This window comes from Bufo bufo, chromosome 4, assembly GCF_905171765.1.
Source record: "Bufo bufo chromosome 4, aBufBuf1.1, whole genome shotgun sequence".
In the NCBI taxonomy this organism is placed as follows: domain Eukaryota; kingdom Metazoa; phylum Chordata; class Amphibia; order Anura; family Bufonidae; genus Bufo; species Bufo bufo.
In genome coordinates, this window is record NC_053392.1 from 8,743,680 (window position 1) to 8,757,896 (window position 14,217).

The 14,217-nt window shown below is 44.7% G+C and overlaps 2 protein-coding genes across 2 annotated transcripts in view; one reads left to right on the forward strand and one right to left on the reverse strand.

Moving 5' to 3' along the window:
* LOC120998324 (aspartic and glutamic acid-rich protein-like) overlaps nucleotides 1-14,217 on the forward strand; it is a 2,513,920-nt gene that overhangs the window by 2,168,984 nt on the left and 330,719 nt on the right. The gene's annotated exons all lie outside the window — the stretch shown is intronic.
* Nucleotides 1-14,217, reverse strand: part of LOC120998305 (gastrula zinc finger protein XlCGF26.1-like) — a 4,064,644-nt gene that overhangs the window by 1,262,021 nt on the left and 2,788,406 nt on the right. The window lies entirely within an intron of this gene.

Here is a 14,217-nt window from a genome sequence, read left to right on the forward strand (position 1 = left end):
TGCACCTGACCGAACACTGATGTGTGAATGAGGCCTTATTCAAGTACTAAATAAAGGTAATGGAATTAAAGGGGTTTTCTGGGATTTTAATATTAATGACCTTTAAATAAAAAAAACAATTAGAAATTAGAATTTTAATTTGTAACAAAATGAGTGGTAAATACTATAGGGGGTGTATATCTCACCCAGAATGCTCAGCTGTTTGAAGAAAATGGAATCCAGAAAGCTATGTTGTCTCAGCAAAGCGTAGTTTACAGAGAAAAATTAATGTTTCTTGTACATTAGTGGACTGTGGCTTCACCCAAGTGATGGTTAATTTGGACGCCCTATATTGTGTTGTGCTGAATAAGAACTGTTTAGACTTAACAGCCAGTAGTTAATAAGGAGAGTGGATCACAGTAGGCATGAATAAAACGTAACTTTTAATATTTAATGTTAATAATTTTCACCACTTCAAAGTATAGATATGAACAAATAAGAAAATATGATGTCACAATAATTTTTTTATCACCTTGATCGAAACAGAGGGGAGAGACTGATAGAGAGGACACGCGGGGGACCACGCTATCCCTACGAGGACCCTCAATAGTGCCTCAACCCACAGGAACACCCTGATGGTGGATGGCCTGTGGTCTCGTACCTGCCCTGACTCACCCTCATATAACCCTAAAACCTCCCAACACGTTTCCTCTAGTAAAGGTTCATCAGGGGAGAGATAATAGGTAAAGAAACAAAACACAACACAAAATTACTATAAATCCTAGATATACAAGATGAAAGCCAATATATGCTACAAAAACAATGATTCACTATGCACCAAATGAACCCGATACTGGGTATAGATAGTTTAGCTAGATCACTGCAAAAAAGGCACCAAAATGATGCGCAACTGACAATACTAGCTAATTCCTCAGGCGGATGTTAAAAGCTGAGAACTTTGCCAATATCTTCCAGTCAGGAACATATCGGAGCCCCTCATGCACCATCCATTTATACATCAGCCCTCCTGCCACCTATGCTACCATAGGATATGTAAGAGGTCTTTTGGCCACAATCAAGTTCTTTGTGTGAAGTGCTATTCTGATATTTTGTTAACCCCGTATATATGGATATTGGCTGATATTCACTGAATTGAGTATCTTATATGATCCAAATATGTCAATAATGTCTGGATATACCACCTTTCAGGTAATAGTTTTGGTGGCATTAACCCTATATATGTAAATTAGGTGGATACGTGCTTAGTTGAGCATCTTATATTATCTAAGTGCATTATTATAGGTCAGTGATATCTGGACACGCTGTATAAATTATGTATAACCTATAGAAGGACAAGGCCACTGGTGAACGAGTTGGTTGCAGAATTAAGGCCACTCCTGAATGACGTGGCTGTTGGGGCTATTGGCTAGCTAAACTATCTATACCCAGTATCGGGTTCATTTGGTGCATAGTGAATCATTGTTTTTGTAGCATATATTGGCTTTCATCCTGTATATCTAGGATTTATAGTAATTTTGTGTTGTGTTTTGTTTCTTTACCCATTATCTCTCCCCTAAAGAACCTTTACTAGGGGAAACCCATTGGAAGGTTTTAGGGTTATATGAGGGTGAGTCAGGGCAGGTACAAGACCACAGGCTCTGGACCTTTTAACTGCTCACTGTAATTGGGATAATGAGGGAATAACACACACCTGGCCATGGAACAGCCGAGAAGCCAATTGTCTCATTACTTTTGGTCCCTTAACAAGTGGGAGGCACATATGCAAACTGTTGTAATTCTTGCACCGTTCACCTGATTTGGATGTAAATGCCCTCAAATTACAGCTGACAGTCTGCAGGTAAAGCACATCTTGTTTGTTTCAATTCAAATACATTGTGGTGGTGTATAGAGCCCAAAATGTTACAATTGTATCGATGTCCCAATATTTATGGACCTAAGTGTATATAGTTTTATGGGTTTTGTTTTTACAGCGTTCCCTATGAGATAAAACTGACCTGTTCCCTTCATTCTCCGGTCAGTACGATTACAGTGATGCCACATTTATATAGTTTTATGGGTTTTGTTTTTACAGCGTTCCCTATGAGATAAAACTGACCTGTTCTCTTCATTCTCCAAATCAGTACGATTACAGTGATACCACATTTATATAGTTTTATGGGTTTTGTTTTTACAGCGTTCCCTATGAGATAAAACTGACCTGTTCTCTTCATTCTCCAAATCAGTACGATTACAGTGATACCACATTTATATAGTTTTATGGGTTTTGTTTTTACAGCGTTCCCTATGAGATAAAACTGACCTGTTCTCTTCATTCTCCGGTCAGTACGATTACAGCGATACCACATTTATATAGTTTTATAGGTTTTGTTTTACAGCGTTCCCTATGAGATAAAACTGACCTGTTCTCTTCATTCTCCGGGTCAGTACGATTACAGTGATACCACATTTATATAGTTTTATGGGTTTTGTTTTTACAGCGTTCCCTATGAGATAAAACTGACCTGTTCTCTTCATTCTCCGGGTCAGTACGATTACAGTGATACCACATTTATATAGTTTTATGGGTTTTGTTTTTACAGTGTTCCCTATGAGATAAAACTGATCTGTTCTCTTCATTCTCCGGGTCAGTACGATTACAGTGATACCACATTTATATAGTTTTATAGGTTTTGTTTTTACGGTGTTCCCTATGAGATAAAACTGACCTGTTCTCTTCATTCTCCGGGTCAGTACGATTACAGTGATACCACATTTATATAGTTTTATGGGTTTTGTTTTTACAGTGTTCCCTATGAGATAAAACTGATCTGTTCTCTTCATTCTCCGGGTCAGTACGATTACAGTGATACCACATTTATATAGTTTTATAGGTTTTGTTTTTACGGTGTTCCTTATGAGATAAAACTGACTTGTTTCCTTCATTCTTCGGATCAGAACAATTACAGTGATACCACATTTACATTTTTCTTTTCTTCTGAAAAAATAAATTAAATAAAAACTTGGGAGAAAATAAAAATCTTTCTTTCCATCACCATATTCTGACCCCCATAACTTTTTTATTTTTATGTGTATGGAGCTGTGTGAGGATCTAATTTTTTGCAGTGCAATCTGTACTTTTTATAATTATTTATGATTCAAATTTTTTGTAGGCGGTGAAGTGACCAAAAAATGGCGAATTGGCCATTTTGACTTTCCTTTCTGTTTCACTGCCGTATGGGATATTTTTTATTTTAATAGTATGATGTTTTCGCACATGTTGATGCCTATGATGTTTATCTTTTTATTGTTTATGTATTTTTTGGCGGGGAAAGGGGGCTGATTTGAATTTTTATATTTTTTATGTTAATATTCTTTAAAACATTTTTTTTTTTTACACTTTTTAATAGCTTCCATAGGGAACAATAACAAGCAATCATTAGATTGCTTCTCTCATAGACACATAGCCTTTAACTGATGGTCACTTTAAGCGGGGCGTTGACTGTTCATATAGGTAAGCCTCCAGCTTCTCCCAGTTTCTGTGCTTGGTATGAGTTGGCATGGCTACACACATATTTTGTTTTTGAGTCTGCACAGAGATATATCTCTTTGTTCAGAGACAAAATAGAGGGAGGATGGCGAAACAAGCTAACTGACAGTGTACTGATATAAGGCTACTTTCACACTTGCCTTTTGGGCGAATCCGTCATGGATCTGCAAAAACGGTTCTGTTACAATAATACAACCGCATGCATCCGTCATGAACGGATCCGTTTGTATTATCTGTAACATAGCCAAGACGGATCCGTCATGAACTCCATTGAAAATCAATAGGAGACTGATCCGTTTTTTATTGTGCCAGATTGTGTGAGAGAAAACGGATCCATCCCCATTGACTTACATTGTGTGCCAGGACCGATCCATTTGGCTCAGTTTCGTCAAGAGGACAGCAAAACGCTGCAGGCAGGGGTGTGGAAATCGTATCGCCCGACGCCCGGGACATGCAGTTCTGGGCGCCGGGCAGGTAGTTTGTTCAGTAGCTTAAAGTAGCAGGGCTGAGATGGCTTTGTTTACCGGAGCAGTGGATCGGCGACGAGCTGGGTGTGGCGAGGCATGGTGATGGGGACGCTTTAAGTTAAAATATACCATTGGATTGGAGAAAACTCTTATCCGATGGTATATTCTAAACCCGAGGTGTTCCCATGGTGATGGAGATATAACCGAGGGGTTAATTGCGCGGATGGCAGCTCCCTGTCAGAGGTCGGGTACCGGGAATGTTTCTACAATGTTTGCATTGGTGGGCAGTGTACCCTCGCCCCCCCCCCCCCCTCCCTGGTATTAAAATCATTGGTGGGCAGTGCGCCCTCCCCCCTCTTTCATTGGTGGCAGCGGCAGTTCTGATCGGAGTCCCAGCAGTGTAATGCTGGGGCTCAGATCGGTTACCATGGCAGCCAGGACGCTACTGAAGTCCTGTCTGCCATGGTCAGTTACTCAGCAGCATTATACTTACATGTGCTGTGGCCGCCCGGCGCTCCTTCTTCTTGTAACTCACAGGTCTGTGCGGCGCATTGCCCACTAATGATTTTAATACTGGGAAGACTGGGAGGGCGCACTGCCCATCAATGATTTTAATACCGGGGGGGCGCACTGCCCACCATCGATTTTAATACTGGGAAGGAGGGGGAGGGCGCACTGCCCACCAATGATTTTAATACGGGGGAGGGAAGGCGCACTGCCCACCACCCACCAATGATTTTAATACTGGGAAGGGGGGAGGGCGCACTGCCCACCAATGATTTTAATACCAGGGAAGGGCACACTGCCCACCAATGATTTTAATACTGGGGAGAGGGGGGAGGGCGCACTGCCCACCAATGCAAACATTGTAGAAACATTCCCAGCACCCGACCTCTGACAGTGAGCTGTGATCCCATTAAGGCCTCGTTCACACCAGGCAGTGCATTACGGCCTGATTCTGTCCAGAATGCACTGCACAGCATTGCGGCTGGCTAACTATATTGTGGGGCAGGAGGGGGCGTAGTGGCCTGTTGAAGTGATTGGCACCATAACCATGTCCAACGGCTGCAATGCGATCGGCTGCACAGGATCGCAAGGCACATTATGCCTGCGGTCCAGTCCAAACAAAATGCTGCAAGCAGCATTTTGACCTGACATTAGGCATAATTGTGCTTTGCGATCCCGTGCATCCGATCGCCTGCGGCTGTGGCTACGGTGCCATTCACTTCAATGGATCGTCACGCCCCTTCCTACCCCACAACATAGTGAGCCAGCCGTGATGTAGTGCATTATGGACAGAATCATCGGGTGCGAACGAGGACCAAACTTAGAGTCATTTTACACCACAAAGACTGGAACGCAAGCCAGCCACCTGCATAAGGAAGCGTGGCGGTGCATTGAAATATGGTTTTGATTTAAAATTATTTAAAATTATTATTTATTGTAGATCGAGCCCCCGCTTTAGTCCTTCAACAAGTAGTTTTTTTAATTTATTTCCACACCCCTGGTTTTGGTGTCCGCCTCCAGAGCGGAATGGAGATGATCGGAGGCAAACTGATGCATTCTGAGCGGATCCTTTTCCATTCAGAATGCATTAGGGCAAAACTGAACAGTTTTGGACCGCTGGTGAGAGACCTGAATGGATCTCACAAACGGAAAGCCAAAACGCCAGTGTGAAAGTAACCTAAGAGAAAATGCCGTGATGGGTTAAATAAATGATTAAGACTTGAAATGTTGCAATTATTTTTATTTGTTTTTTTTACAGATTATACACAAGAAGAAGCAGCGTGAAGATTAAGCACCTAACTATTCTGCCGGAGCTCAGTTCGGGCTGTGGAAAAAGTACTTAACTGTTCTCCCCAAGGGGGAGAAAGAGGGGGTGATGACTGCTTTAGCTGCTATCTCCTGAATTGTAGCAGCTAGAGGCATACAACTGGTCTTCTTTGAAAGCTGGCATTCCAAAATGAGAGCATTAGTCCAAGATAAACAGGAGATATCACTGTTAGAAATCGAGTCGGGAATAATCGCAGGTAAAACCTGCTTTTACTTTCAGCTTCACTCACTGCATCATGTGTGACACCTGCCATTTGCTCTGGCCCTTTGAGGAGGCCACTTTATTTGTCAGTCACCAGGACTACGGGATATACAACGCCATTTCACTGCTTCATGTCCTGGAACAGATGCTGCTAAATCTGGCTGGCCAGGGAACATCTCACGGCCACATGAGCCCTGTGGGGGCTGAACTAGAGGAGAAGGACATTCAAGCACAAGCAATGCGTACAGAAAAGGAGCTACAGGGCGATGAGGAAGACGAGGCAGACACACCATGGCAGTATGCAGTGAAGATGGAGGCAGGGAGTCCCTCCGAGTCACTTGCGCAAATGGCCCGATGCATGTTCAGTTGCTTGCATAGTGACAGCTAAATTGTCACCATTTGTCAGAGGGATGGCTACTGGCTCTCCACCATGTTAGACCCTCGCTACCGGTCCAAAATAGAGGACTTTTCTCCACCCAGTGAACTTGAACTACTATTAAGACATCCTATGTAGTCAGTTGGATGCTACCTATGTGCGCCATCGCCCATCCTCAATAAGGTATGACCAGGGGGACCCTCTGTGTTCACGTTCCACTGCCATGGCTGCTGGGAAGGGGGGGGCAGGAGCAGTACCAGCTCGATCAGCAGCAACAAGTCTAGAGTCGCTGATGAGCAGTTTTCTTCACCCACCTAGTGAAGAAACTACTCACCAGCAGCTAGACATGGAGCAGAACCTGAACCAGCAGGTTGTGGCATACTTGGACTGCACCCTGCCACCCCATATCGAAGATCCCCTGGACTACTGGGCAGCCAAACTCGATTTGTGGCCGCAACTGGCCGGGTTTGCCCTGGATAAGCTTTCCTGCCTGTCAGTAGTGTGGCATCAAAGTGGGTGTTTAGTGCGGTGGGGGCCAGTTACCACAAGAATAATTCGCCTAGCCACCCAAAATGTGGAGAAACTGACCTTTTGTGAAGATGAATCATGAGCGGATCAGCCAGGATTTCCACACACCAGAGCATGATGCATCAGATTAGATCATCGATGGTGCCACACCCAAACTTTGTCAAAAGAGACCTGTTTCTTCTGGCTACCTGCTTCAGCTACTATTTTGATAATGCCACACAGCTGCTGCCAGGTGCTCCTACTGCCACCCACCATCTTCAGCTGGTACTGCCCCACACCTCCCCACTCTGTCACTGGGCCAGTCTGTGGTCTCCTCATTCTCCTGCCACCTCAACACTCTGTGGTCTTCTCATGCTGCTGCCACCTCACCACTCTGTGGTCTCTTTATGCTACTGCCACCTCATCACTCTGTGGTCTCCTCCTGCTGCTGCCAGCTCAACATTCTGTCACTGGGCCACTCTGTGGTCTCCTCATGCTGCTGCCACCTCAACACTCTGTGGTCTCCTCATTCTGCTGCCACCTCAACACTCTGTGGTCTCCTCATGCTGCAGCCAGCTCATCACTCTGTGGTCTCCTCATGCTGCTGCCAACTCATCACTCTGTGGTCTCCTCATGCTGCTGCCAACTCAACACTCTGTTACTGGGCCACTCTGTTGTCTCCTCATGTTGCTGTCACCTCAACACTCTGTGGTCTTCTCATGCTGCTGCCACCTCATCACTCTGTGGTATCCTCATTCTGCTGCCACCTCAACACTCTGTGGTCTCCTCATGCTGCTGCCACCTCATCACTCTGTGGTCTCCTCATGCTGCTGCCAACTCAACACTCTGTTACTGGGCCACTCTGTGGTCTTCTCATGCTGCTGCCACCTCAACACTCTGTTTTCTCCTTATGCTGCTGCCAGCTCAACATTCTGTTACTGGGCCACTCTGTGGTCTCCTCATGCTGCTGCCACCTCACCACTCTGTGACTGGGCCACTGTGTTGATGACTCATGCGATTCCCACCCTCACCACTCTGTGAATGGGCCACTGTGTTATCAACACATGTGATTCCCACCCTCACCACTCTGTGACTGGGCCACTGTGTTGATGACTCATGTGATTCCTCATGCGATTCCCACCCTCATCACTCTGTGACTGGGCCACTGTGTTGACGACTCATGTGATTCCCACCCTCATCACTCTGTGACTGGATCACTGTGTTCACGACACATACGATTCCTCATGCAATTCCCAACCTCACCATTCTGTGACTGAGCCACTGTGTTGACTTCTCATGCTGTTGCCACGTCATGGTGGCACTACTTGTTTCAGCGTGTAATGTGAGGGATGAGAATCCATTTTGTATAAGTATTTCCTCCATCTTGTGCATATGTGAAAAATTAAAATTAATGAGCCAGCTGGAAGGATGTGGGGAGTTCTATCTACAAAGCCAAGGTAGCCGCTTCCTTATCAGAGTTTGACATGCAAGAGAGTTATGTTCTCGCTGTGTTTCGGGATGTGCTGCTAAAGAATGCTTACCTTGAGATAAGATGCTGTAGAAGGTTTTAACCATTAAAAATTCTGTTCATATGGTGCGGAAGTATTACCTTATATAAATAACTAATCAAATCACTAGTTTCGATTTCCACCGCCTTGGTGGGGTGCCTGATTTTTCTATGTTTATCTGTAGTGTTATAAAGATGTATGCACACAGATGAGGTAGGGGGCGGCACAGCCACACAGACAATCAGTGCCGGCAGTCAACGCGGCTCTCACGGGTGACGAGGACACACACGATCGGTGGTGCACAGCTGAACGTAGCAGGTGAATATATGTAGTACTGGTATTAGGAAGAAGATAAACAGCGGCACTCACCAGTGTGTGAAAAAACAGCAGCTTTATTCCAAAATCAAGTGTGGCAGGGGGCGGAAGATTCTCAAGCACGCATCAAACAGCTCATAAAGATGTATGCTTATGTGTAAAACTTGGCACTCAACGTGAGGATCGACTAAAGCAGTGTTTCCCAACCAGTGTGTCTCCAGCTGTTGCAAAACTACAACTCCCAGCATGCCCGGACAGCCTTTGGCTGTGCGGGCATGCTGGGAGTTGTAGTTTTGCAACAGCTGGAGGCACACTGGTTGGGAAACACTGGACTAAAGGACACTTCATTGATCTCTTGGCAACTTGGATAGTCCAGACTGGGACGCACAGATATAAGACAGATTGTTGAAGGAACATATGTATAAAGTCCTTTTACAGTCGAGTCCATATTGATAAATAACCTTGAAAGTTGAAAATACAGTCGTGGCCAAAAGTTTTGAGAATGACACAAATATTAGTTTCCACAAAGTCTGCTGCTAAACTGCTTTTAGATCTTTGTTTCAGTTGTTTCTGTGATGTAGTGAAATATAATTACACGCACTTCATACGTTTCAAAGGCTTTTATCGACAATTACATGACATTTATGCAAAGAGTCAGTATTTCCACTGTTGGCCCTTCTTTTTCAGGACCTCTGCAATTCGACTGGGCATGCTCTCAATCAACTTCTGGGCCAATTCCTGACTGATAGCAACCCATTCTTTCATAATCACTTCTTGGAGTTTGTCAGAATTAGTGGGTTTTTGTTTGTCCACCCGTCTCTTGAGGATTGACCACAAGTTCTCAATGGCATTAAGATCTGGGGAGTTTCCAGGCCATGGACCAAAATGTCAACGTTTTGGTCCCCGAGCCACTTAGTTATCACTTTTGCCTTATGGCACGGTGCTCCATCGTGCTGGAAAATGCATTGTTCTTCACCAAACTGTTTTTGGAATTGTTGTTATTCATGGCTGTGTTTTTGGGCAAAGTTGTGAGTGAGCCCACTCCCTTGGATGAGAAGCAACCCCACACATGAATGGTCTCAGGATGCTTTACTGTTGGCATGACACAGGACTGATGGTAGCGCTCACCTTTTCTTCTCCGGACAAGCCTTTTTCCAGATGCCCCAAACAATCGGAAAGAGGCTTCAACGGAGAATATGACTTTGCCCCAGTCCTCAGCAGTCCATTCACCATACTTTCTGCAGAAGATCAATCTGTCCCTGATGTTTTTTTTTGGAGAGAAGTGGCTTCTTTGCTGCCCTTCTTGACACCAGGCCATCTTCCAAAAGTCTTCGCCTCACTGTGCTCACACCTGCCTGCTGCCATTCCTGAGCAAGCTCTGCACTGGTGACACTCCGATCCCGCAGCTGAATCCTCTTTAGGAGACGATCCTGGCGCTTGCTGGACTTTCTTGGACGCCCTGAAGCCTTCTTAACAAGAATTGAACCTCTTTCCTTGAAGTTCTTGATGATCCTATAAATTGTTGATTGAGGTGCAATCTTAGTAGCCACAATATCCTTGCATGTGAAGCCATTTTTATGCAACGCAATGATGGCTGCACGTGTTTCTTTGCAGGTCACCATGGTTAACAATGGAAGAACAATGATTTCAAGCATCACCTTCCTTTTAACATGTCAAGTCTGCCATTTTAACCCAATCAGCCTGACATAATGATCTCCAGCCTTGTGCTCGTCAACATTCTCACCTGAGTTAAAAAGACGATTACTGAAATGATCTCAGCAGGTCCTTTAATGACAGCAATGAAATGCAGTGGAAAGGTTTTTTTGGGATTAAGTTAATTTTCATGGCAAAGAAGGACTATGCAATTCATCTGATCACTCTTCATAACATTCTGGAGTATATGCAAATTGCTATTATAAAAACTTAAGCAGCAACTTTTCCAATTTCCAATATTTATGTAATTCTCAAAACTTTTGGCCACGACTGTACATATGATTGTTGGGTTTAATTTCTGATCAGTAACTTTGATTGGGATGTTTTTTTGTCTGGCTTTAGGAGTCACGGTATACATCTTGTTTGTTCTTTATTGTGTTTGGAAAATTGCAGAACATTTATAGCAAGGGAAATCAAAGTCCTTGGACTCAGATGACCGGTTTGTAGACATTTGATTTGTATAAAAAAATCTGAGAAACAGAGTACACTAGGTGAATATAGTGAGGAAGCTCTGAGGAAACTAAGGAAATAGACATCTGAATTTTGTTACTTTCTATGGTTGTTCTGCTACAGCAATGGGGAATAATTTTAGTTATAGGACAGCCAAAACATTGGTGAAGGAAAGGGGAGGTAAAGAGGGTTTGAAGAATGTGGACAAAATGTTGGAGATGTTGTACGAGGTAGATTGTTGTATACTCAGAAAAAGAAATGTGAGAAGTCTGAGATACGCCACCTCCATACTTCCTGGCCAGTGCCCCTACTAGAGAGTCCAGGAGTGGACCAGAGGGAAGGACGTGTAACGTCTGTGGAAATCAGAACCCAGACTGGACAGACACTTGTAAGGTTTGTGGGACACGTCGATCCCAGAAACCAGCAGGCATTTATCCTGTATTGGCTAAGACTAGAATCCTACCTACTCAGACACCCAAGACAAATATCACGGACTCATCCACCTCTATGGCTCCCGAAGCCCCAGGACAGTATGGTTATGTTACTGTGACAGAATATCACCCTTGGAGTCCAAAATGCCAATTAGGAATGTTGACTAGACTCCCAGATCCTCTGATAAGACCAATGCCCACTGCCAGGATGTTACAACAGATTCAGTCAACATACAGAGCTACCTGGGCTGACCTGAAGGACTTAATGTTACTGAAACTAGGGGAATCCCAGTATCAGGTTGTGGACCCTTTCCTGACTGAACATAGGAGGAGGGCTTTTGACATTTTGTCTCTAGAACAGTGTTTCCCAACCAGTGAGCCTCCAGCTGTTGCAAAACTACAACTCCCAGCATGCTGGGAGTTGTAGTTTTGCAACAGCTGGAGGTACACTGGTTGGGAAATACTGCTCTAGAAGACTGGGAGAAAACTCTACCATCAGGGGCAGAGTTTATCCGAGTTTTCACAGAATGGGCAAAAGAAGATGAGAGTTCCAGGAGTCTAAAAGACGTAGTTCAGGGACCTCAAGAGACAGTAGAGACGTATGCAGCTGGACTTCGGACTATTTGGACTGACATGGGGTGGGATCAGACTTGACCAATGGGTGAGAAAATGTTGACATCAGCATTTATGGAAGGCTTGAGACCTACTCTGCAAGCCAAGATAAAACCCTGTAAACCTGAATGGCGAGTCACTCCACTGCCCTGATTGATTGATGCTGCAAAAGGTTTAGAACTGAAAATGAAAAATAATTCAGGGGCTACAGTCAAGTATGTCAATCAGGGCAAAGGACAGCAACAAACATCCCGTAGAGATTTCAGATGTTTTAGACTACTTTCACACTGGTGTTTCTGGGTCCGCTTGTAAGATCCATTTCAGGGCTCTCACAAGCGGCCCAAAACGGATCAGTTCAGCCAAAAAGCATTCTGAATGGATAAGGATCTGTTCAGAATGCATCAATTTAGCTGCGTTTGGTCTCAGTTGCGTTTTTTAGATGGTCACTAAAACGCAGCTTGCAGCGTTTTGGTGACCATCTGACGATGCGGAGCCCAACAGATCTGTCCTGACTTACAATGTAAGTCAATGGGGACGGATCCGTTTTTCACTGACACAATATGGTGCAATTGAAAACAGATCCGTCCCCCATTGACTTTCAATGTAAGTCAAGACGGATCCGTTTTGACTTCGACTTTTTTTTTTATGAATAATGCAAACGGATCCGTTATGAACGGATACAAGCGTTTGCATTATCGTTGTGGATCCGTCTGTGCAGATACAAGACGGATCCGCACCAAACGTGAGTGTGAAAGTAGCCTTAACTGTGGGAAACCTTGCCACATAAAACGAGATTGCCGCGCTCCGCATCGGCAACGGGAGGCGCCCACTGATACTGACAGTAAAGATCAACAGACCTCCACTTTTACCCCCTGCTAGGAAATAGGCAACACCCTGCTCGCAAAAACTGAAGAAAAGGGCCCTCAACTTCATCTACCCGTATCCATAGGCAACAGAAAGGCAGTACCATTCCAGGTTGACACAGGGGCACCCAAAACAGTAGTAGACCGGAATTCCTTGCGGCCACATCAGTTAACCTCTTGTTATGTACCGGCTGTGGGATTTACAGGAGAAACAGTTTTTGTCTGTGCATCTGAGACAGCTAAACTAAAGATAAAAGACAGTACAGAAGTTCCCCAAAGGAAGTATTATGTCCCTTAATAGCAACACTGGCCCAGCCTGAGACTGAACCGTCAGAATTAACTCTTGTAGACCAGGCTGTTCTTGAGGTGGTACCAAAGGATTTGTGGGCAACATCTAACACAGACATTGGAAGAGTCCCTGTGTCTCCGGCTATGGTGCATCTCAGGCCAGGATGTCAGGCCCCTCAAGCAAAGCAGTACCCCCTCAGTCATGCCCAGGAGATAGCAGTGGCCAGTCAAATTGATGCTTTTCTCCAGGCTGGTGTTTTGATAAAAACAGTATCTCCAGCTAATACCCCACTGTTCCCAATAAAGAAGAAACCAGCTAAGGGACAGCCTGTCAGTTACAGGATGGTTCATGATCTTGGAGAAGTTAACAAGGTGACTCCAGTAGTGCCAAACCCACATTCCTTACTGTCACAAGTTCCATCCACTGCCACGTGTTTCACTGTGATAGACCTGGCAAATGCTTTCTTTAGTGTCCCGCTGCATCCTGATTGTCAGTATCTGTTTGCCTTTACATTTACGGGTAACCAGTATACCTGGACCGTCCTGCCTCAGGGAGCTGAGAACTCCCCGACCATGTATACACAGGCTCTGCAATCTGTCCTTACAGACTGGGCACTGCCCGGCTCAGTGGTCCTGTTACAACACGTGGATGATTTGCTCTTTTAATTTTCCTGCATCAGAATGAGAGTAAAGCCTCAAAGCAGAAGCTGCAGTTTTGTAAAAACAAGGTTGTATTTCTAGGACACTGCCTCTCCCATGAAGCTTACCACCTAACCCCAGAAAGAAAGGAGGCTGCTGAAAGGATACAACTGCCCAAAGGAGCACAAAGCCTACGGGGCCGGTGTCATACTGTCGCCCCTGGATTAGACATGCCTCCATGTTAATGCAGCCTCTGTATGATTGTCTGTGATCTGACCCATTTCACCTGACGGAAAAGGCAGTGAATAATTTCCATACATTGAAGCTGTGCATAACCTTGGCCCCAGCCCTGGGTATTCCAAAATATGACGAGGAATTTAACTGGTTCTGTTCAGAAATGCAGGGTCACAGCATGGCTGTACTGACTTAGAAACATGGTGACCGCCAGCGCCCAGTGGCGTACTTTTTAGCCAGATTAGACCCTGTC